The sequence below is a fragment of the Cervus elaphus genome, chromosome 13 (genome assembly GCF_910594005.1).
Source record: "Cervus elaphus chromosome 13, mCerEla1.1, whole genome shotgun sequence".
Taxonomy (NCBI): Eukaryota; Metazoa; Chordata; class Mammalia; order Artiodactyla; family Cervidae; genus Cervus; species Cervus elaphus.
Window position 1 is genome coordinate 6721522 of NC_057827.1, and position 21794 is coordinate 6743315.

The following is a 21794-nucleotide window of genomic DNA, read 5'->3' on the forward strand; positions in this document are numbered from 1 at the left end:
CCTTTTAAAAAGCTTGTTAATATTAAATAGGCATTCTTACCTGTGTCAGACTTATTTCAAAAACCCACTGTGCTCTTTGCCTTGTTCATTTTCAAATTTCAAATATTTTGCTGGTAGAAATTAGCAGCATGAACTTTCTCAGGAATCCTTAGGATCCTAATAGTGTTCCATCTCCATATATATCAGTTTTTATGAACAAATTTTTTCCCAAGTCAGACCCATATTTTCCTTCAGGTGTGTTTTCCCAGGAAAACAACTCATTACCTACTAAGTTAAGTAATAAATTTGTTTGACTGTTTTACACAAAATGAGACCCACTAGTTTCTAAGTTTCCCATTTTAGTGTAAAGTTAAAGGAGCAGTTTAATTTTTTTTCACGTAGCTCATTAATTCCTTTAACAAACTTTGAACTTTTACTGTTTACTGAGATCTGTGCCAGGCTTCTGAAAACAATGAAAGATCAACAATCCCTATCCTTGCCCTCAAGAACTCACTGTCCAAGAGGAAATCACACTGGTAAAATGATATTTTTTTCAAAATAACCCAACAGTTTTTATGAAACAGTTTGGTCTAGATTGCTGATGAATTTTTTTTTTTTTTTAATGGCTGTTTTGGTGCTCAGGATTTCTTTTTGATGTGAGTCACAACAGATGAATCAAAATGCATAGACAATATTTTATTCCCTAGCATGCCTCTGGGATCAGGAGGAAGCTGAAAGAATGGAACAAAAAATGGTCAGATACAGTGGGATGAAAGTTACTGTTGCTTTATTTAGGTTACATCAAAATGTTACACACACACAATTATAGGAAAAGACTAGGCTATCAGTATATGAGTAGCTCTCTGCATTTAAGAAACACTGTTGTAGCAAAATTCTGTGAAGAACATTGCCTGACAGGACAAGTGCTCAGCAAATTGTAGTGCTTAGAGCTAGCAGTAGTGATGTTTATCATTACAGACTCCAGGCATAAACTCCTTCACTCCTTCACCTTTGTTCCTACAGATTACCCAAATTTGCACTCCCCTTGATCTTCTCTCTTAAAGCATGAGCCGTCCTTCTTCCTTTCTAGAGCTAATGTATATGGGACTTATGTGCGTCTCAAGACTTAATCCCTCTTCTATTAATTCCTTCTCCTATTCATTAATTCTCCTCTTTGTTCATTTTGGAAGAGCTATCAGATTGCTGTTTGCCTTCAGGTCCCTCTTCAACTACTGAATGTGGTATTTGCTCCCATTTTACTATATATATATATAGCTTGTATTTATGTCAGTAATGGCATAATGACCAAATTTAAAAGTTGCTTTTCAATTTTCATGGTATCTGACCTCTTTGCAACCTTCCACACTGCTAATCTACTGGAGACTGCTCCCTTGATGCCATCATGCTGAGATCTCCATCCTCTTCTCCTGTGTCTTAGATCACTCCTCAAATCTTTACAGAATGCTGGTCTCCTCTGCTTTTGATACTCTTGACCCAACATTTTTACACAGTTGCTCACAGAACTGTTTATGTATATTCTGTGTGCATGCATGAGTGCTTGCTCAGTTGTGTCCAACTCTGTGCAACTCCATGGACGGTAGCCCACCAGACTCCTCTGTCCATGGGATTCTCCAGGCAAGAATATTGGAGTGGATTGCCATTCCTTTCTCCAGGGATCTTCCTGACCCAGGGATCAAACCCAGGTCTTCTACATTGCAGGCAGATTCTTGACTGAGTGAGCCATCAGGGATCACTTATGTAAGTCAGAAATCCGAGTCTGGATCTTGGACGCTGACCGCACTCAGAAACTTCAGACGTGTATCTTCAGCCCCTTATTGGAAATTTGTACTGAATGTTCTACATTCACCTCAGATTCATTCACATCTGAAATCAAACTGCTGACTGTGCCCCATTTTCCGTCATTCACTGAAATGTGGATAATTGTGAAGAAAAGAGGGTTTTGGAAGAATAAGCAGGAATTGGTTTTTTTTTAATGTTAAATTTGAGATGCCTGTATGTCTGCAGTACAGAGTGATTGCTAGTTAGGCCCTAAAGTGCACTCTCCTGTTCATCCGTGATAGTAGAACACCTGGCCAGATCCATGATTTCCTATAATAAACTCTCTAGGTGTAGCCATGTCACTGTTTTGGCTAGTGGGATGTGAGCAGAAATGATGTGAGCAACTTCGAGATCATACTCTAAAAGAAATGAGATGCTCCTTTCTCTCTGTCCATTTCTGGTGATTGGAGTGTGGTAGGGTTGTGAGCTCAAGCAATAGGATGGGCCCCAAGGATTTTCTGAGTCACAGCTTGTATACCAGTGTGAACTTTGGTGTGAGACAGTTCCTAACCCTGTAATAAGCCATGGTTACTCTAGATACCTTTCACTGCAGCTGACTGTATCCTTATATCCAAATGAAGAAATCAAGGAAGCAGCTGAATGTAGGCCTCTGTAGTTAGGGTTGAATGAAACCAAATCATCCTACATTCCTTGACTTGATTAATGACTCCACCATCTGTGGTAGTCCCCAATCATAATATTAGTAATCCTCTTCCTCTTCCTCACTCTCCAGGCAATTAGGAGACAAAGTTATATGTGCCTTAAGGCATTGGTTTTGGAATTAGGTACCATAGCAAAGTGGTTAAGAGCGTAGGCTCACAATTTATTAGCAACTGCAAAAATGCTCACTAAAATCATAAACCCCTCTCTCATTTGGGCCTCTCATCTGTAAGATGGGGTTGTCATGAGGATTAAATGTTAATTTAATATACATAAAAGCACCTAGAATGAGTGGGTACGTAGTAGAAGCTCAGTAAAGGTGAGCTTTTTATTATCCCATGGAAATCCCAGTATTGCCACTTACCAAATATAAAGACTTTAATTAAATATTCAATGAATCTCTCTGTTTCCTTATCAGTGAAGTAGGGAAAATGGTAGTAGCCTCATCAGGCTACTGCGGAGAGTGAACAGGGACAGTATATGTGAAGTGTTCAGTGCCTAGCATATGGGAAGTGATCGATAAATGGTAGTAGTCACTATGATTGTTGCTCATTGTCATTCATTATTCATTCAATAATATCACTATTATTATAACATCCATTTCCTTCCACTGCTGCTACTATAATTTACACCCTTAGTGTTTCTTGCTTGAACCTGAATATAAGCTTCAGAAGGGTTAGAAGGGCAGGGACATATTATCTCTTTATTATTGAAGCCCCAACACAATGCTGATACAGTACTTTCCTGGATGGGAAAAAAGCTCCTCATCGTGGAATTTTTTTTTTTTTAATTTTATTTTTTATTATTATTATTATTTTTTTTTCCAGTGGGTTTGTCATACATTGATATGAATCAGCCATGGATTTACATGTATTCCCAATCCCGATCCCCCCTCCCACCTCCCTCTCCACCCGATTCCTCTGGGTCTTCCCAGTGCACCAGGCCAGAGCACTTGTCTCATGCATCCCACCTGGGCTGGTGATCTGTTTCACCATAGATAGTATACATGCTGTTCTTTTGAAATATCCCACCCTCACCTTCTCCCACAGAGTTCAAAAGTCTGTTCTGTATTTCTGTGTCTCTTTTTCTGTTTTGCATACAGGGTTATCGTTATCACCTTTCTAAATTCCATATATATGTGTTAGTATGCTGTAATGTTCTTTATCTTTCTGGCTTACTTCACTCTGTATAATGGGCTCCAGCTTCATCCATCTCATTAGGACTGGTTCAAATGAATTCTTTTTAATGGCTGAGTAATATTCCATGGTGTATATGTACCACAGCTTCCTTATCCATTCATCTGCTGATGGGCATCTAGGTTGCTTCCATGTCCTGGCTATTATAAACAGTGCTGCGATGAACATTGGGGTGCACGTGTCTCTTTCAGATCTGGTTTCCTCGGTGTGTATGCCCAGAAGTGGGATTGCTGGGTCATATGGCAGTTCTATTTCCAGTTTTTTAAGAAATCTCCACACTGTTTTCCATAGCGGCTGTACTGGTTTGCATTCCCACCAACAGTGTAAGAGGGTTCCCTTTTCTCCACACCCTCTCCAGCATTTGTTGCTTGTAGACTTTTGGAGAGCAGCCATCCTGACTGGCGTGTAATGGTACCTCATTGTGGTTTTGATTTGCATTTCTCTAATAATGAGTGATGTTGAGCATCTTTTCATGTGTTTGTTAGCCATCTGTATGTCTTCTTTGGAGAAATGTCTGTTTAGTTCTTTGGCCCATTTTTTGATTGGGTCATTTATTTTTCTGGAATTGAGCTGCAGGAGTTGCTTGTATATTTTTGAGATTAATCCTTTGTCTGTTTCTTCATTTGCTATTATTTTCTCCCAATCTGAGGGCTGTCTTTTCACCTTACTTATAGTTTCCTTTGTAGTGCAAAAGCTTTTAAGTTTCATTAGGTCCCATTTGTTTAGTTTTGCTTTTATTTCCAATATTCTGGGAGGTGGGTCATAGAGGATCTTGCTGTGATTTATGTCGGAGAGTGTTTTGCCTATGTTCTCCTCTAGGGGTTTTATAGTTTCTGGTCTTACATTTAGATCTTTGATCCATTTTGAGTTTATTTTTGTGTATGGTGTTAGAACGTGGAATTTTTTTTTTAACTTTTACTTTATATTGAAGTATAGCCAATTAGCTATACCTATAACACAATGTGTGATAGTTTCAGATGAGGAAAGGGACTCAGCCATACATATACATGTAGATGGAATGTTTTTTAAAGAAATGTGAATCTTACTGCTCCCTTGATTGAATGTATCAGTGGCTCTTCATAGCCTTCTCGAAAGTGTTCAAACTCCAAGAACAAGGCCTACTGGAGATGGGGCCTGCCTCCTAGCCCTATTTCTTTCCACTCCCCTCATGGATACTTCCTGAAGTGATACAAACTCGAGAGTCATCTGGAGCCCTTTTGCCTGCAGTTTGTTCTTGTAGACAAGTCCAAGCACCTCCTCTGAGAAGCCTCTCTAACCTTTTCAGGTGGGATTGTTACTCACACCAGTTCTTCCTGTCATGTCACTTTTCACATTTGTGCTGTGCTGTGCTTACAGTTGTATCTCCACTCAAGTTCCTTGAGAGAGGAGAGTGCCTTTGGCTTCCTTTTTGTTCCCAGTGTGTATCTCAGTAGCTGAAACTTGGCACGTGCTCAACAAGTGTTTGAATGAATGAGCTAATGTATGGTAAAGTAGTGTATCTTTGCATATTTTACTTTTCAGTTGTGTTAAGCAGAGAGAGAAGGTGCAGAGCTGTCCGCCTGTACAATTTAGTAGGGACAGAAAAATCAGGCAAATAAATTTATTGTAAGATGTTTTAACTTGTGAACTCCAGCAACTAAGTAAGCAACAGTATATGTCTTTAAACTTTCAGGACCTTAGTATTATGTATAAAAATAAGATAGTGAACAAGATAACCTACAAAATTCTTTTTTAAATTTATCTGACGGTGTCAGGTCTTACTTGCGGCTCTCAACCCTTCCATCTTTAGTTGCTGCATGCGGGGTCTCTGTGGCAGCACGTGCATTCCCTGACCAGGGCAGCCTGCGCTGGGAGCTCAGACTGCCAGCCACTGGACCACCAGGGACATCCCAACTCATGCAATTCCCTTAAATCTGTAACTTATTCAACCACTAATTTTCCCTAACTGTATATTTAAGACTACTTAAGAAGTCATTCAAGCAAGAACCTGGAAGTCATTAAATCATGCTTTGACTGTGGTCATTTCAGTCTTTTTGCCTGCCTCACCCAACTGGAGAGTAGATGGAAAATAGGAGTTTGTTTGAATGGTGGTTGCTGCATTCACGCTGAATTCATGTCTCTAATACCATTTTTAAGATATATCATACTGATTCTTACAGGAACTCTAATAACTTTTTATATCAAAGGAAACCACTGGTAAAATAAAATCTTTGTTATTAAAAATAGTGCAGACAACTGTACTTACAGGTTTGGGGGGGAACCTCAACTAAAAATATCTAGCAAGGTAAGAATCATGAATATAGTTTGCAATTGATAAGCAATATTTTTTTATTCTTGCTTGACTCTAACAACAGAATACAAAATTACCAAAATGATAAAAATCTACTATTGGATTTTTTTTTTTGGTATTGCTTGAAACAAAACATGCCTTCTTTTTTTGTTTTTAGTTTTGTGACAGTAAACCATCCTTATAAAAAGACAAAGTTTTTATAAGATAGTAGTATAGATATTATTCATGACATGAAATATTTTATATGCTTCTTTTTTATTAGATTGGTGCAAACGTAATTGCAGTTTCAGACTGTAATTTAAATTATTGTAACTAGGCTCAAATACATCTTTATTATAATAATCAAAATAGGAGCCGTTACAATGAGGAACCATTACAAAATAGGAACCATTACAAGCACATTTTTGCCAACAAGAAGTAAACTTATTCCTGTATCATAAAAATTCATGCTTTGAGAGTCAACAAACTCTTGGAAAGGATTTTCTGCCTCCTGCTGGTTGTGGAAGCATTTTCCCTGCCAAAAATGGTCAAGATGCTTGAAGAACTAGTCAGAGAGAGGTCAGATGAATATAAAGGATGAGGGAAAACTTCATAGCCCGATTCATTCAACTTTTGAAAGGTTGGTTGTGTGACATGTGGTCGGGTGTTGGTCATGCAGAATTGGGCCTTTTCTGTTGACCAGTGCTGGCTGCAGGCATTGCAGTTTTCGGTGCACCTCATTAATTTGCTGAGCATTCTTCTCAGACCTAATGGTTTCACCAGGATTCAGAAAGCTGTGGTTGACTAGACCAGCAGCAGACCACCAAGCAGTGACCATGACCATTTTTGGGTGCAAAAAACCCACATTTTTTTGGCATTAGAAAGTGCTTTGGAGCTTCTTCTCACTCCAACTACTGAGCTGGTCATCACTGATTGTCATATGAAATCCACTTTTCATAGCACATCACAATCCAATCAAGAAACTCTAGTTGTTGCATAGAATAAAAGAAGACAACCCTTCAAAAGGATGACTTTTTGCAGTCAGCTCATGAGACACCCATTTATCAAGCTTTTTCACCTTTTCAATTTGCTTCAAATGCCAAATGACCTTAGAATGGTTGACATTGAGTTCTTTGGCAACTTCTCTTGTATTAGTTGTAAGAGGATCAGCTTCGATGATCCATCCTCTCAACTGGTTGTTGTCAACTTCTGATGGCAGGCCACTGTGCTTCTCATGTTCGAGGGCCTTATCTATTTTGCAAAACTTCTTGAACCACCACTGCACTGTATATTCGTTAGCAGTTCCTGGGACAAATGTGTTGTTGATGTTGCAAATTGTCTGCTGCTTTACAACCCATTTTGAAATCAAATAAGAAAATTGCTCAAATTTGCTTTTTGTTTATCAACATTTCCCAAGTCTAAAATACATATATAATACACAACAAGTAATCAGTCATCAACAAAAAAGCATAAAGCAAGAAATGTGCATTAAAATAATCTAAGTATAACCACATTTATTTAAGAATGTATTCCAATATCAAACAGCAAAGTTCAACAAGGCATAACTGCAATTACTTTTGCACCAACCTAATAATTCCTGCTAAGTATGATACTGATTGCAACTGTTATTTCAGTACTTAATGCAAAGTTGCTAAAATGAATTTATTTCCACAAATTTCATTTGTGCACCCATTAAATGCTAGTTTCTTAAATAAATCATAATAATTCTGACAACAATCTTTGATATTATGCATTTCATGGATTAGGAAATTGAGCTTAAAATAAGTAACATGTTGATGTTCCACGCCTAAAACCTCATAGAGCTAGGGTGTAAATCCAGTTGTGTGTGTGTGTGTGTGTGTGCGCGCGCGCGTACATGTGTCTGCTTTCCCAGAAGACAAATTTTTTGAATTTCAAAAATATGTTTCATTGAAATGTTTTCTCAATTTCCAGTCATCACTTATTATTCATTGCTTCCTAAAAGTATTGTAAGAAGAGTATACTTAAATTGTTACCTGAACAGAAAGCTCCTTGTCCCTCCTTTTCCATACTGTTCAGTTCACAGGGCTTCTGAAACCCTCAGCCAGCCTGCTCTGCCCCAGTTCCCTTGCAGTACTCAGCCCTGGTTGTGTGATTTGGGGCCAGTTGCTTATCTTCTTTAAACTTCAAGTTTTCACCTATAAAACTGCTGATATTTTAATGATTTAAGATACAACATGTTGCTCAGGACTTGGCTCAGTGCCTCATGCTTGTGCTAGGTTGCTTCCGTCGTGTCCGACTCTTTGCAATCCTACAGACTGTAGCCCGCTGGGTTCCTCTGTCCATGGGATTATCCAGGCAGGAATACTGGAGTTGCCCTGTCCTCCTCCAGAAGATCTTCCCAACCCCAGGAGCAATTCCACATCTCCTGTATTGGCAGGCAGGTTCTTTACCACTAGCACCACCTGGGCAGCTCAGTGCCTAGCACTATATAAATGCTCAATAGATGCTTACGAATGAGTGGGTGAGTGGATGAAACCATTTTAATTTGGGATTCTCCCAGAAACAGATCTTGATGAAATGATTTGGGTACAAGTAGTATCTTTGGGACAGTGGGAACAGTGTCAGACTTTAATTTTCGGGGCTCCAAAATCACTGCAGATGGTGACTGCAGCCATGGAATTAAAAGATGCTTACTCCTTGGAAGGAAAGTGATGACCACCCTAGATAGCATATTAAAAAACAGAGACATTACTTTGCCAAAAAAGGTCCGTCTGCTTGAGGCTATGGTTTCTCCGGTGGTCATGTATAGATGTGAGTTGGACTGTGAAGAAAGCTGAGCACCAAAAAATTGATGCTTTTAAACTGTGGTGTTGGAGAAGACTCTTGAGAGTCCCTTGGACTGCAAGGAGATCCAACCAGTCCATCCTAAAGGAGATCAGTCCTGGGTGTTCATTGGAAGGACTGATGCTGAAGCTGAAACCCCAGTACTTTGGCCACCTCATGCGAAGAGTTAACTCATTGGAGAAGACCCTGCTGCTGGGAGGGATTGGGGGAAGGAGGGAAGGGGACAACAGAGGATGAGATGGCCGGATGGCATCACCAACTCGATGGACATGGATTTGAGTAAACTCCGGGAGTTGGTGATAGACAGGGAGGCCTGGCGTGCTGTGATTCACGGGGTTGCTAAGAGTCGGACACGACTGAGTGACAGAACTGAACTGAACTGAGTATCTTTGGGAACTGATTCCCAAAAACAGTAGGGAAGTAAGGAAGTAAGTTAGGGAAGGGAGATAATAAAGTTGATAAACCTACTGTCAATCAAGCATCCAGTATGGGCAACTAGCAAGTATATATTATAATTAAGTTATTTGAGTGGTGATATTTTGAAAATTAGATATTTCAATATTTTACCCACTATTCAGCATCATTGTCTGAATGAATTTTACACTGATGGCTGTATAATCATAATTTTTCCTCCATTCCTTCTATGTATATTAGATGTTTCCTTCAGTAAAGAAGAACTTGTCCTCCTAACCACCACTTTTGTTTAGTATTAATGTGGATTCATAGCTTCTCTTTTTATTCCATACAGCATAATACATTACATCATTATTCTTGTTGGTGCTCAGATTGTCCTAGATTTGGCCAGTCCAGACTCCTGAAGTCAATTGTGTATACTTTTGACATGTCCTTATCAGTCTGACCATATCTTTGATTTTGGTTCAATGGGTCACTTTTCTGTCCCAGACTTTGACTCAGTCATTTCTCAGAAACCTGGTTCCTGTTACTAAAGTGGGCACTAGTCATTGCATCTCACTTGTCATTTCTTCAATGCCTATGCTTATGAAATATATATATGCATAATGATATTTCATATCCAACAATGCTGAGTTCTTTCACATCTTCTCTCGTTCCATATTTATTTCTCTTCTGCCACAATGAGAACCCAATAAATTTATCACATTCTCTATCTTACAGTACACACAAATGACCAATACCACTATCAACAACAAATGTACTAAGTTCCAGATTTCTTTGCAATTCTTTTAGTCCTTAAACTAAATTTCCATAAAGATATTCAGAGTGTTATGCCCAGAAGTTTCTTGAATTAATTCTTATTAGTGAAACATAGTTATTTGTTTTGTTTCTGTCTGTAGGAATTTTAGGGCTTGATTCTTTCATCTACATTAGTTTTAAATATGTAAGCATTTTAATGTTTCAAATATCAAAACTACATAAAAGACATACTTGGAGATGTTTCCCTCTAATTCCCATCCCTTCAGCCCCATTCCCAACCACTCTCTATAAGTAGCCACTTTTATTTTTTAAGTGTATCTTTCCTGAGTTTCCTTTTATAGAAATCAAGCAACAACACATACATTTATATGTATATGTAATATATATATATAAGTATATCCTTATTATTGTTCCTTGTTTCTTTGTATTTGCTAAGTTTATTTCTTTAGGTATTTAAGAAATATAAATTATGATAGCAAGGATATCAAACCAATCAATCCTAAAGGGAATCAACCCTGAATATTCATTGGAAGGACTGATGCTGAAGCTGAAACTGCAATACTTTGACCTCCTAATGCAAGGAACTAACTCATTGGAAAAGACCCTGAAACTGGGAAAGATTGAAGGCGGGAGGAGAAGGGGACAACAGAGGATGAGATGATTGGATAACATTATTGACTCAATGGACATGAGTTTGAGCAGGCTCCAGGAGATGGTGAGGGACAGGGAAGCCTGGTGTGCTGCAGCCCGTGGGGTGCAGAGTCAGACACGACTGAGCAACTGAACAACAACAACAACAAAATTCTGACAGGAAACTTGACACCGATACTGCATATAATCTCCGTGGGGTCTTTTACTGAGGTTTCTACTATTTGATTCATCAGCTATGCAGTATCCTTTGAATTCTACCTATTGTAATGAGCATATTCTGCTTTCCCTCCTCTCTCATCCTTCTCTTCTTATTTCTAAAAATGGTGTTAGTTCTACTTTGTAATAACATTTTTACATACTATTCTTACATCTAGTCAGCAGTTTGTTTTAGGGTTAGAGCTACAATTAAATACACTGAATCTTATAATGAGCATTTTTACTGATGTTTCCTCAATTATATCTTTGTTTAGTAAAGGTTGTCCTTTAGTAAATCCCTCAAGAAAAGATCAGGCATACAGTATTCCCTGAGTTTGCTCATGTTTATAACTGTTTTCCTATAGCTTTATGTTGAAAGGACATCTTGATAGGCTCTAAAAAAGTTCCTGGGCTCACATTTTATCTTTTTTTTTTTAATTTTAAACTTTATTTAGGCTATTTATTTATGTGGCTGTGCCTGGTCTTAGTTGCAGAACAGGGGCTCCTTGATGCAGCAGGTGGGATCCAGCTCCCTGAGCGGGGCTGGAGCCTGGGGCCCCTGTACTGAGAGCATGGGGCCTCAGCCACTGCGCCACCAGGGACATCCCCACGTTTTATCTGTGATCTTCATGTATGTGTCACTCCATTCTTTCTGCACTTTCATTGTCTTAGAGAAATCTCATGACAGCTGGATTCTCTGTCCTTTGTAAGAAACTTTGACTTAGCATGGACTCCAGATTTTTCTTTATTTTTAATGTCAAAGTTTTACTAGGATAGGATTTAGAGATGACCAGTTTTCCAAGTTCAGCACAGTGAGGTCCTTTTCAACATACAGATTTCAATCTTCTTTTATTTCCGTATTATGTTTTTCAAATACAGTCATAAGACCAGCTAGGACTAGCATGAATTCATCCCAACAGTGGCAGTGATACTTACATCCATGATCAGTCTGAAGCAAACCTAAACATCACCAATAAACTGAAAGAACCTCCGTCTCTCATTCCTGTGTTATTCACCACTGCTGCTCTGTCCCTGCTCCCCTGGCTCACACCTTGGACCTGGTGAACTGTTCTGTATGACCATCTAACAAAGAAGAGAAAGACGTGAACTTGATTCACAATGGGTCACCTTGTGATGTTCATGTGATGAGAAAATGAAAACCAGTTTTGCAGGGTAGGGGAAAGCCTCTCAATGGGTAGAACTTTGAGTGGTACATCATCCATTTTTTGTGGAGAGAGAAGGTATGGATACACATGGACTCATGAGCAATAGCAAATAACTTAGCTGATTGATCAGGAGGTACAGATAAAATTGTTCTAGATGGCAAGAGACTAAGAGAATTCCCTCAAGATCATGATTAAGACAAGAATTTTCACTCTCATTTCTATTCAATATTTTCTTGGAGGTCCTAGCCAGTGAAATAAGGCAAGATGAAAAAAATAGCACAAAAATTAGAAAGGAAAAAGTAATACTATTATTATTCATAGGTGACAAAATTATATATTTTGCTATAATAAAGAGAATCCAAGTGAATCTATAAGCCCACTTTAAGAATTAGTAAGGAATTTTGCAAGATTGTTTGAAACAAAGCCAACATATAAAAATTAATGTTTTTTCTATATGTTAGCAATAAGAAACTAGAAAATGAAAATAATTTAAACATTACTATAGCATTGAAAAAGCAACAAATACTTAGTAAGTGTAATAAGAGATATACTACTCCTCAATAAAAAAAATTGCAAAACAATTCTTGGAGAAATTAAAGTTCTAAATAAATAAAATTTATTGCATCTTTATGTATTAGTTGACTCATTTTTAAGATGTAATTATCTTTAAACCAATGTACATATTCAATGTAATTGTGATTCAAAAATACCAGCATTATTTTGTGTAAATTGACAGGCTGGTTTTAAAATTCACATAGAATAACATATTTAAGATAAGTTTAACAAAAGTGGTGCAAGATATACACTGAAAACTACAAAGCATTGTTAAAAAAATTAAATGAGAATTAAATAAAGGGAGAGATATACCATGTGCATAGATTGGAAGATTCAATCTTCTTAAGATTTCAAGTCTCTCTCAAGTTAATCTGTGGATGCAATGAAACTTTTTTTGTAGAAATAAAATTATTCTAAAATTTATGTGGAATTAGTAGCCAAAATAATTTTTTGAAAAATGGTTCTTTTGTTTGTTCTTTTCTAATACTACATGATTTTAAATTTCATGGTAAAGCTAAAGTAAATAAGACAGTTTGGTGTTAATATAAGGTTAGATTTATAGACAGATGAATCAGGATAGAGATTCTCCAAATAAATTTACTTTTATGGTCCACTCATCTCCAACTAAGTGCCAGAGCAAGTCGATGGGGTAGAGCATGGTCTTCTAAACTAATGACACTGGGACAACTGGATATTCGTGAACGATACTCTTACCTTATAACATAGACAAAAATTAACTGAAAATGAATCATAGACCTAAATATAAGAGCTAAAATGATAAACTTTCTAGAAGAAAACATAGAAAAATTTTTGTCAAGATTTCTTTGGTATGACAACACCAAAAGCACAATCCATAGAAGAACACAATAAATTGAGCATCATAATTTTTTTTTCAAAATATTATCAAAATACAAATAGTAAAATGAAAATCCACAGACTGGAGACAATATTTGCAAATTATATATCTAATAAAGGATATGTTCAGAACATATAAAGAACTCTTACAAATCAATACTCAGAGGATAGACAATCCAATTTGAAGTTGACCAAATATTTGAATAGCCCTTTCACTAGATATAATATTCAAATAATTAATTAACACAAGATATTGAACATAATTAGTATGGAGATTCAAATTAAAATCGCAAAAAGATACCACATCATGCCCACTAGGATGACTTCAGTCACAAAAGTTGATAATATCAAGCATTGTCCACAATGTGGAAAAATTTCTGGTGGGTATATAAAATGGCACAGCCACTTTGGAAAGTAGTTTGGAATTTTCTTGAAAGTTAATCATGAACTTATCATATAACTCAGCAATCCTACTCCTAGATTTCTTTTTCCTTTTCTTTTTACTTTGAGAAACAGAAATTAAATTAGTAATGTGCACTGCACATATATGTGGGAGCACCAGTGATGGGTAACTCAAAGGGATGATTACAACTTAGGCTCTGCAGTATCTTAAAAGAACAACACACTTTGAGAAGTGGCAAAAAAAGGGAAAAGGACTTTAAACTTCTACACCAGCAAATTGTGGGAAGGCAAATACAGAGTGGGAACCTATGAAAGACAAAGTCTTGTTAGTAAAATTTGTTAGGTAGATTCCTCTGGTGCCACCTCTGAGCTGGTAAGGGTCTAGAGGTATTTCCAGTGATTAACTTCAGTCTTTTCTGGTAGAGAGGCGTAAAGGGACACCTTTCTGAACTTCGGTCCTGCTGCTGCTGCTGCTGCTATGTCGCTTCAGTCATGTCCGACTCTGTGCGACCCCATAGACAGCAGCCCACCAGGCATCCCCTTCCCTGGGATTCTCCAGGCAAGAACACTGGAGTGGGTTGCCGTTTCCTTCTCCAATGCATGAAAGTGAAAAGTGAAAGTGAAGTTGCTCAGTCGTGTCCGACTCTTCGAGACCCCATGGACTGCAGCCTACCAGGCTCCTCCTTCCATGGGATTTTCCTACTTTTAGGTAAACACGGAGCGAATGGAGAGCTTTTCTTTTATCCGCTTCTCAACTGCCTTCAGTTCAAAATAATCAAAATAATTATTTTGGGGTGGCATATTCTGCTGCCCTTCATATATCTGGCATGCAGAAGGAACGTGTGAAGTGCGGCATTCTCCCATGTTTCTAGAAATTTAAGTTGCTTGCACTCGCTTCGGCCCCTCACATTTACTGGCCGCCGATCTTGCTCCTAAGCCTGTGCCAGGGGCCATGAGACACAGACACTCACAGTAGAGGGGGCCGTGACGGAACGACCTGGGAGGACAGGAGCTGCGGACAACGCTGCGCGGTGTAGGCAGCCCGCCAGTGTTGGGGGATGAGGGCGGTGTCTCAGAGACCGCAGGCTTAAGGGAAGCTGCCAGAAAGCATGTGGACCAGCGATGGCCTGGGGTGAACAGGGAATCTAGCTGTGCAGACTTTCTGGGTTCTATTTGATGGGGCATTGATTCGAAAGCCAGCATCTAGGGAGAAGCCGCTGAGTGCCAGGCACGGGGTCAGTGAGGAGCATGAGGCTGACTAAGCCAGTCCCTGCTCTCAGGAGACTTGTCCTCCGAATCAAGCCCTCCCCACACCACCGCGGGGATAGGAAGCAGCGGGTTGAAATATACACGCAATTTGTGTCTGACCTACGTCACGAACCACCTGCTAGTCTGCGCAGGCGAGGGCGGAGGTCTGGGGCGCTCTGACCATTCGGCTGCTGGGCCCGATGATGACCTCGGAGGGTTAGGGCAGGCACGTGACGGCCCAGTCCGACCGCCTCTGTCACCCTCAAGCGACAGCATTTCTGAGGTTCTGCTTCTTGAAAGCCAGTTGCCAGGAAACCTTCATGAGCGGCAGAAATCAGACTCCACCCCTGGGGGGTCAGCAATGTCTCTCCCCAGCTGTCTCCGGCAGAATCCAAAGGCAACCACGTCCCATTGTCATAAATGCCACCTTTCCAAGAATACTTACGCTGCCCTGTGAAACTGGGTCACCTCTGCGGGGCTGTGAGAAGGGCATCACGCTGAGCAGCCTCCTGGTAACTGTTTACGGGGGCTGTCATCTCAGCGGGCGCCGGGCACCGGCAGCAGACCTGGTGTCTGACCCGTAGCTGGTGCTGACTGAGCGCGTGCCGGGGGCCGCGCCTCAGCCCTGCGTTCCTGCGCTCTGCGGACCGACCTGCCACGGCATTTGCCCTGCTCTGGTGACGATGGCTTTGCCCGTTAGGGTGTGGTGGCTCTAGGCTGGTCTGTCAAACCCCACACATGCTGCGGAAGACAGAGTCCAGTCCAAGACAAGCTGCTTCCACCTGCCAGGGCTCGAGTGCAAAGGGAGGCCGCGCTTCTCTGAAGAGCAAATAACGGAGCCAATTGGGAAGGTGGGGAAAGGCTCTGGGGACCCCCTCGCTGGTTCTGGCAACTACCCCAGTAGCAGCCGGGCCTACTCCTAGATCTCTATACAAGAGGAAGAAAAACACACATCCCCACCCATAGTTGTGTGTGAATGTCTCTATAGCATTATTCATAATAGCAAAAACTGGAAGCAATGCAAGTCTCCACCAATTGGTATATCTGTACAACAGAATGATAATCAACAGTAAGGATCAAACTACTGCTACATACAACATGGATAAATGTTGAAACATTGTGCTAAAGTGTAAGAAGCCAGATAGAAAACACTGTATACTGTATAATTCCATTTGTATAAAATTTCTAGAAAAAGGAAAACTGAAGAGATGGAAGATTATCAGAGGCTGCCTAGAGCTGGGAGTGGGAGCAGGGATAAGTTGCAAACGGACATGAGAGAACTTCATGGAGTGATGCAATTGTTTTAAAATTATATTGTGATTATGTTTGCACAACTGTGTACATTTACTAAAAATTGTTTTAACTATACATTTACAATGAGTGAATTTCATAATATGTAAATTATACTTCAGTAAAGAGACATGAGAACAAAAAGTATTTCAGAATTATTAGATTACTTTTATTGGTAGGCAGAGTCACTGAATGTTAGAAGGTGTTTCTGTCTCCTTTTCTCTCTCTCTCTCTGTTTTGTTCCATTTGCCAGGGTATATACATTCACTTGGGAATCCTCTGGAGTCCCAGCCATCTCCTTCTCAGTATATGGTTGCTTTTATGTTTTTTTGCTTGTAGCCTGACCAAACTGGTCCCAGGAGTTTATATATAAAGGACTAAGCTTCGTGCTTGATATAGCATTTGTTGGAATCTATACTGAGAGTTATCAGGAACATGTAGATATGTTAATAAAGACACACTACAATTCTTTTTTCAGTTAGGATTTGACAATTGATTACCACAGTAGGAGAGTAGTACTCAAGTAAGGGAGATTGGTAGGGCAGGACTTGGGCATGCCTGGGTTCCTGAGAGAAATACTCCGAGAAAGCACCATAAAATTCTTCTTCACCACAGTGCTGGGCTGAGGAGATACGTGCATGGGGACAGGCATTTGGAGACAGGTACTGGCTTCCCTGGTGGCTTAGATGGTAAAGAATCACCTGCAATGTGGGAGACCTGGGTTCCATCCCTGGGTTGGGAAGATCCCCTGGAAGAGGGCATGGCAACCCACTCCAGTATTCTTGCCTTGAGAATCCCCATAGACAGAGGAGCCTGGCGGGCTACAGTCCATGGGGTCGCAAAGAGTCGGACACAACTGAGCAACTAAGCACAGCACAGCATCAGGAGAATTTGAGGCTGCAAGCGGCATCAGCAGTACTTAATTAGGGTTAGGTTAGTAAGGAAGAATCTTCATTTTGTGTATACAGCGAGACTGTATTAATACCTCAATGGCTCAGGTCCTCAGCCTAGAACTATCTTTATCTGGATATATATATCCATATCTATACATATTACATATATATATGTATATCGTATATATATATGAAACACTCTGTTTCTTTTCCATATACATCAACTCAGTTCAGTCGCTCAGTCATGTCTGACTCTTTGCGACCCCATGGACTGCAGCAAGCCAGGCCTCCCTGTCCATCACCAACTCCCGGAGTTCAACCAAACTCAAGTCCATTGAGTCAGTGATGCAATTCAGCCATCTGATCTTCTGTCGTCCCCCTCTCCTCCTGCCCCCAATCCCTCCCAGCAGCAGGGTCTTTTCCAATGAGTCAACTCTTCGAGTGAGGTGGCCAAAGTATTGGAGCTTCAGCTTCAGCATCAGTCCTTCCAGTGAACACCCAGGACTGATCTCCTTTAGGATGGACTGGTTGGATCTCCTGGCAGTCCAAGGGACTCTCAAGAGTCTTCTCCAACACCACAGTTCAAAAGCATCAATTCTTCAGCACTCAGTTTTCTTCACAGTCCAACTCTCACATCCATATGTGACCACTGGAAAAACCATAGCCTTGGCTAGACGGACTTTTGTTGGCAAAGTAATGTCTCAGCTTTTTAATATGCTGTCTGGGTTGGTCATAGCTTTTCTTCCAAAGAGTAGGCGTCTTTTAATTTCATGGCTGCAGTCACCATCTGCAGTGATTTTGGAGCCCAAAAAAAAAATAAAGTCTGACCCTGTTTCCACTGTTTCCCCATCTATTTCCCATGAAGTGATGGGACCAGATGACATGATCTTAGTTTTCCAAATGTTGAACTTTAAGCCAACATTTTCACTTTCCTCTTTCACTTTCATCAAGAGGCTATTTAGTTCTTCTTCACTTTCTGCCATAATGATGGTGTCATCTGCATATCTGAGGTTCTTGATATTTCTCCCGGCAATCTTGATTCCAGCTTGTGCTTCCTCCAGTCCAACATTTCTCATGATGTACTCTGCATATAAGTTAAATAAGCTGGGTGACAATACATAGCCTTGATGTACTCCATTTTCGATTTGGAACCAGTCTGTTGTTCCATGCCCAGTTCTAACTGTTGCTTCCTGACCTGCATACAGATTTCTCAAGAGGCAGGTCAGGTGATCTGGTATTTCCATCTCTTTCAGAATTTTCCACAGTTTATCTTGATCCACACAGTCAAAGGCTTTGGCATAGTCAACAAAGCAGAAATAGACGTTTTTCTGGAACTCTCTTGTTTTTTCTATCATTCAGCAGATGTTGGCAATTTGATCTCTGGTTCCTCTGCCTTTTCTAAAACCAGCTTGAACATCTGGAATTTCATGGTTCACGTATTACTGAAGCCTGGTTTGAAGAATTTTGAGCATTACTTTACCAGTGTGTGAGAGGAGTGTAAGTGTGCAGTAATTTGAACATTCTTTGGCATTATCTTTCTTTGGGATTGGAATGAAAACTGACCTTTTCCAGTCCTGTGGCCACTGCTGAGTTTTCCAAATTTGCTGGCATATTGACTGCAGCACTTTCAGAGCATCATCTTTCAGGATTTGAAATAGCTCAACTGGAATTTCATCACCTCTACTAGCTCTGTCCATAGTGATGCTTCCTAAGACCCACTTGACTTTACATTCCAGAATATCTGGCTCTAGGTGAATGATCACACCATCATGATTATCTGGGTCATGAAGATCTTTTTGTACAATTCTGTGTATTCTTGCCACCTCTTCTTAATAGCTTCTTCTTCTGTTAGGTCCATACCATTTCTGTTCCTTTATTGAGCCCATCTTTGCAGGAAATGTTGCCTTGGTATCTCTAATTTTCTTTAAGAGATCTCTAGTCTTTCCCATTTTTGTTTTCCGCTATTTCTTTGCACTGATCACTGAGGAAGCATTTCTTATCTCTCTTTGCTATTCTTTGGAAATCTGCATTCAAATGGGTATATCTTTCCTTTTCTTTTCCATGTATGTGTGTGTGTGTATGTATATATATATATATATACCTTTTTAAACCAGTCAGTTGTTGATGGATGCTTGGGTTGCTATTTGTTTTACATGTAGCTGTCCAGTGTTCCCCAGGACCACTCACCAAAGACACTGTCTTTTCTTCATTGTATATTCTGGCTTACTTTGTTATAGATTAGTTGGCAATAGGTGCATGAGTCTAATTCTGGGCTCTTTACTCTGTTCCTTTGTGTGTGTGTGTGTGTGTGTGTGTGTGTGTGTGTGTGTGTGTGAATGCCATACTATATTGATTACTGTAGCTTTTAGTATAGTCTGAAGTCTGGGAGAGTTTTTTTTCCCCCTCAAGATTGCTATGGCAGGCAGCACAACCTCACCTGCTTGCTTGTATCCCTTACTGCTGCTGCTGCTAAGTCTCTTCAGTCATGTCTGACTCTGTGAGACCCCATAGACAGCAGCCCACCAGGCTCCCCCAACCTTAGGATTCTCCAGGCAAGAATACTGGAGTGGGTTGCCGTTTCCATTTCCAGCATCCCTTACTAGTATCCTATATTAATAAATCTACTTCTTGTCTATCACTTTACCTCTCATTGAATTTCTTCTGTGCAAAAAAAAAGTCGCTTTGGCAATTCAAGGTCTTTTGTGGTTCCAAATAAATTTTAGAATTATTTGTTCTAGTTTTGTGAAAACTGTCATTTTAATAGGGATTGCAGTAAATCTGTAGATCACTTTGGGTGGCATGTTCATTTTAACAATATTAATTTTTCCAGTCCAAAAGCACCATTTATCTCCATTTTTATTAGACCTTTTGAAATTGCCCTTCATCTCTTTGAAACTCTATCCATTTGTTTTCCAATTTATTCCATTTCTCTTCTTCATAATAGATGATTTCTACTGATTTATCTTAAGGTTCACCGATTCTTTGCTCTGGCATCTCCATTCTGCTATTAAACCCATGTAGTTAATTTACTTCAGATACTTTTCAGTTCTAAAGTTTTCTTCTTAATGAAAAATTAATTAAAATTTTTTTTTCATTCAATGCAAGCATACTTTCCTTTGCTTCACTGTGCAAAGGTACGATAGCTGTTTTAAATTCTTGACTGATAATATCTGAGTCGTTTCTGCTTGACATCAGTCAGCTTATTTTCCCCCGAGGCCAAGTCATATTTTCCTGGTAATTTATGTATCAAATTGTTTTATATTCTGCACTGGACCTTAGGAAGACATGTTGTGGAGACTCTGGCTTATGCAATATTGTTGTGAACTATGCAGACATTTAACTCGGTTTGACTCAACCTGAAAACTGTCATACCTGATGTGGGGAGCATGTACACAGTGATTTCAGTTTGCTTCATCCATGTATGTTTCAGTGATCAGCAAGAAAGTTTGGCTGAGTTTAAAAATGGAGTTTGGGATTCATCTTCTCTGATTTTATTATTCATGAGGATCCCCCTTATTCTCTGATGACCCTGATTAGTTTGGTCTCCTTTCATTGGTTCCTCTCCCCAGAAGATAGGAAGCTTTCTATCAAATCTTACCTTCCTCATATTGCCATCTCCCTAACTGTGGCCAATCTCAGGGCAAAGTTGTGAAACATGGGAACTCTCCCTTCAGGTCCCGTGTTCCCAATTTCAGCTCTTTCCTCAAATCTACATGTGCTTGTTCAGTTTCCAGAGCCTTTAGGCATTTCGATGTTGTTGTTGTTATTGTTTAGAGTTCATAGCTATTGTCTGCAGGAAGATTAATTTGTCAGGTTTCTGATTTTATATAAACTGTTTCCATTTTCTGATGGAGTAGAGCTGGGCATGGGCGACTTTACAATTTGATAGATCAAATAATAGTCCACCATGGAAATTTCAGTTTGTGAAGTCACTTGAAGTTCCCTTATCAAGCATTTAGTCTTTTTCAGAGCCAAGAAGTTAAGATAATTGGAAATTTTCAGACTAGGATAAATATTATTTGCTGTTTACTCAAGAGTTACCATGGCTTACAGTTTTTTTTTACTGAGAACATGCATCTTCCCTATGTGATCTACTCAATTATCTCTATGGGCTTCCCTGCTGGCTCAGAGGGTAAGCCGTCTGCCTGCAATGCAGGAGCCTTCCCTAGGCATCTTTGGTATCTGCCACTCCCAGTTTTCCAGTCTCTCTCAGCAAAATATCATCAATGTAGCAGACAAGGATGATTTCCTGTAGAATGCTAAGATAAGCAAATACTTTGCACATTGTTCTGGCAGAATTGTAGAGGTTGTGTAGCCCTGAGGTAAGGGAATACAGAGTCTCAATGTTCTTGCCAGGCACAGTGAATTCATTCAGATATCTTCTGGTCATTGAGACAGAAAAATTATCATCTTCCAGATTCATCATTTTGTACCAGTAACCAAGGATTATATTTATTTGCTCTGGTTAAGAAAATATACCTGGGGTAGCAACTGTGATTGTAATCATTATTTGATTGAGTTTATAGTAATATGCTGTCATTCTTTAAGACCTATATGATCTCTGGAGATATGATATGAATCACCAACTACTATATAT